Source organism: Lathyrus oleraceus, chromosome 6, assembly GCF_024323335.1.
Source record: "Lathyrus oleraceus cultivar Zhongwan6 chromosome 6, CAAS_Psat_ZW6_1.0, whole genome shotgun sequence".
NCBI classification, from domain to species: domain Eukaryota; kingdom Viridiplantae; phylum Streptophyta; class Magnoliopsida; order Fabales; family Fabaceae; genus Lathyrus; species Lathyrus oleraceus.
In genome coordinates this window covers 369,505,516-369,509,541 of record NC_066584.1, presented here as the reverse complement: position 1 = coordinate 369,509,541, position 4,026 = coordinate 369,505,516, and the positions used below count along the sequence as shown (strand labels likewise).

The following is a 4,026-nucleotide window of genomic DNA, read 5'->3' as shown; positions in this document are numbered from 1 at the left end:
GGTCAAGACTGCTTAATTCGTACATGCCGCCTTTCATTTGAGGTTTCTCTACAGAGGTTCTTTCACTTCCCCATTGGTAATGATTCTGGGCCATACTTTTGATGAGTTGATATGCCTCATTGTATGGTTTATCCATCAGTGTGCCACATGCGGCAGCGTCTATTGTCAATCTTGTATTGTACAAGAGACCATTGTAAAAGGTATGACTGATCAACCATTCTTCTAGACCGTGATGTGGACAAAGCCTCATCATGTCTTTGTATCTCTCCCAAGCTTCAAAAAGTGATTCATTATCCTTTTGTTTAAACCCGTTTATTTGGGCTCTTAGCATAGCCGTCTTACTAGGTGGGAAATATCGGGCTAAGAATACTTTCTTCAACTCGTTCCATATAGTGACAGAGTTGGATGGTAGATATTGGAGCTAAGCTCTAGCTCTATCTCTTAATGAAAATGGGAAAAGACGTAGTCTTATAGCTTATGGGTTGACACCATTCGCTTTCACCGTGTCTGCGTATTGCAAAAGTACTGACAAGTGTAGGTTTGGGTCCTCCGTGGGACTACCTGAAAACTGGTTTTGCTGTACGACTGACAACAACGAAGGTTTTAGCTCAAAATTATTGGCCTCGATGGCAGGGGCGGCGATGTTGTTATGTGGTTCATCCTGCGAAGGGATTACATAGTACTTAAGAGGACGGTTTTGTACTCCTTCGGCCATCTCTGGTAGAATAACTGATTTAGAAGTAGGGATGTTAAGGTCAGGAAGATTTAGCTTGATACGATGTTCCCGTATCAAGTCTCGTATCCGTCGTTCTAATCTAAGATAACGCTTAGGTTCGTCGAATTGTAGCTTTAATTTCTCGCCTTGAGAGCGAGTACTTGGCATACACTCGACAAATGTAGAAAGGGAAAAAGAATTGTTTGCCTTGGTCTATACTGGGAAACACTGGAGTTACGATATCAACTAAACTAGTCCCCGGCAACGGCGCCAAAAACTTGATCGCGACTTAGTAAGTCTATGGGAATCGTGACTGCAAGTGCACAGTCCTATCGCGTAGTTTTAAAGATTTTCGAACCCACAAGGACTAATAATCGAACGTATCATGGTCTAATGTTGTTATGTAAATCTAAGGCTGATGATCATTCTAAGATTGGAGGGATGAAGAGAAATAACTATAACGTAAATAGAAGATTAATAAAGATATATGATAAAGGGATATCGATATGTAACGCATCAAATTTCGGGGATTCGATAGATAGTTGGTGTAATCTTATTGGTCAAAATATTCTTCAGTAGAAATTATTTATAAAAAGGACTTAGTCTCACACTCTCGTTTTTATTGACTCTGACCATACTTCTAAACCAGAATGCTTGGCTCTCGCGGTCTCATTTTGAATTTAAAAGTAATTTTTGAATATGAATAAAGTCTAATTTATCCTAAAGTGCTCTCGTTGTGTTTAGGATTAATGCCTAGTTTCAGCTATCTGGTTAAAATCTCAAACTCTCGTTCTTGTTGACCGTAACCTTAATTTGTTTTGTACTCTCATACGAAAAACAATTTGATTAAAATAAGAAACTAAAAACCGGAAAAATAAGTTTAATAAAAAACTAACACCAATTATTTATGAATCACGTCGTTTCGACGGTCTTTACATACCGATACCTAAGGGTTTAGCTGGACATGGATCCGGTAACAGACATGGTATTTGATAAATCAAACAGGCAATAAGGCATAAACAAATAAAACAACAATCAAAATAAAACCTAGATTACGATTTGAGAACTGGAACTGAATCTGGATTCTTCGCTTAAAATAATGTCGGCAGGCTTTGGCAATGAGTAACCGTTACAATTGAATTCAAATGCGTAAATAATAAATCGCAATAGTCCCCGATATGGAGAACTATTACTTTTACAAAGTAAGAAAACTGCCTAGCAAACTAAAAGAAAATAATTCTGACTAAAAATAATTCGTAGATTGAAAATTGGAAGAAGAGAGAGAGCTTCAGCGAGACTGAGAGAGAGTCCTTATATATTTTCCACATCCCTAATTTGTAGCGAATGTGGGTGGCTTCGTGGCTAGAAACATGGAGAAAAGGAGGGAAGACTAGGTTGTGGCGGTTGCCACAACCCTAGTCTTTGACTCCGTGGCGAGCGCCACAAATATAGGGTTGAGCGCCACAATTCCTCATGCTTGGTGGCGAGCGCCACCACCTCCTTGGGTTCATGTGGCGGGTGCCACACACCCTAGATGATGGGCGCCACAAGTCCATTTACTCTGGTGGCCCATTATCTCTATTTTTCTCCATTTTCTTCTCTTTTTCTTTCCTTTTTTCTATTTTCCATTTTTCTTGCTATAAACCTTTTAATCGATAAATACCTGCAATAAACATAAAATATTGCGTAATAATAAGTGTTGATCAAGTAAAAAGTAATGCATATGGAGCAAAAAATACGATACATTTTCGCGTTATCAAGGTGTTAGCACCCAAAGTGTCCTAGGTACTCCTAGGGAGCCCTTTCTTGTGGGCATATGTGTTTTTGTATAAAATGATGTTTGCAATAAAATAGAATGTAGGGACAAGAAAAGAATTCATTAATTAGATTTTTGTGTTTGACAAGACCTTCGGACTTGTGCCTACGTACCAACATAAAAATGAGGGATCAAAACCTCGTAGTTCGTGGTATAAATTTCAAAGTGAATGAGTTGCTTTTAACAAAATTTTGAATTTAACAAAAGCACAAGAGGCCTTAAAAGGTTTGAATGAGTGTTAGTTCTTTTTGGCTTTTGAAATTTTAAGTCTAGTATAGTTAAAAAAATTCATTTACAAGTTTGATTAAGAAAGTGAGTTTGAAAATGCAATGGTATAAGGCCAAAGTTTCTAATTTGCAATATGGTCTAAGTTTAGAAAAACAAACACAAGCAAAGAAGATTTTGAAAGGAGGGAGAGGTTTTGAAATTAAAGAAGTGGGGAGGAGATGAAGAGACTAATCCTAAGCAAAAATTTAAAAGTTAAGAGTTGAAAAGATCTGACCAATGTGCTGCAATCCAATAGACAAGAATGTCATATAGAAGCCCAAATTCCCCTTGAACTTTAGAATCAAGCAATATCAATACACAAATAGCAAGATGAATAGCAAGGCATCAAATAAAGATAACCACATCCAAGCTTAGCAATTCCATGATCTTTTTCATAATTCCCCATGTATCAGGTGACTTCAAAGATAGGCATTAGACACAGGTTCAGAATAACAGGTTCAATATGATCATGTTGCAGATGAACTGCAATGGATCTTCAATATTGTATCAGATGAAAGTTAACTTCACAAGCACTTGTTTTTTTTAAGTTGGCATTGGCCAAGTCCTTTGCATAGGGAGTGTTGCCTAATTCTAAGTCCAATGTCTCAGATCAAATGCAGCAGTCCACACAAAATGTTTTTTTAGAGTTTTTGTTGTTATTATGTACATTAAAGTCAAAAGACCACAACGCAAACAAGTGTAAACAAACACAATATAATCACAAGATATGGCTCAAATTAGCAAAGTAAAAATGACATTAAAGTAAATAAATTGAATGGTATGAGTAATGACAAATTAAATAAGACTTAAAATTAAAGTGCATAAAAGTAAATGATTTGAAATTAAATGTTAGTTGTTAGTTGATTAGAAGTTAGTATTGCTTTTGCTTTTATTTTGTTTAAGTCATTCTTTGGAGAACACTCAACCCACTTATCACAAGCATGGATCCTTGAACTAAGACATCTACCAAAGGAAGGAAAAAGGCCAAGTTTCCACACAATACCATAAAAGAGGGGAGACTTACACTCTCACTTACTAGAATGTTATGCCTTTTTGTGTCAACAATTTAGCGCTATGTTAAGCAATCGTAATTGGACTTATGTAGAAGTCACAACTATTTGAGGTCGGGCAATAAGAATTTTAGTGTTAATGCATGTTAGAGACATGATATTATGAAACATGCTCCTAAAACATACCACACTTAAAAAGAATATGCAAAAGGGGTGGA

The 4,026-nt window shown here is 36.6% G+C and overlaps 1 non-coding gene across 1 annotated transcript; it reads left to right on the top strand.

The window, feature by feature from the left end:
* Positions 1 to 224: 224 nt before the first annotated feature.
* Positions 225 to 331, top strand: LOC127099771 (small nucleolar RNA R71). The gene has a single exon (XR_007794243.1). It is a non-coding gene; the product is annotated as a small nucleolar RNA R71 (small nucleolar RNA).
* Positions 332 to 4,026: the final 3,695 nt, after the last annotated feature.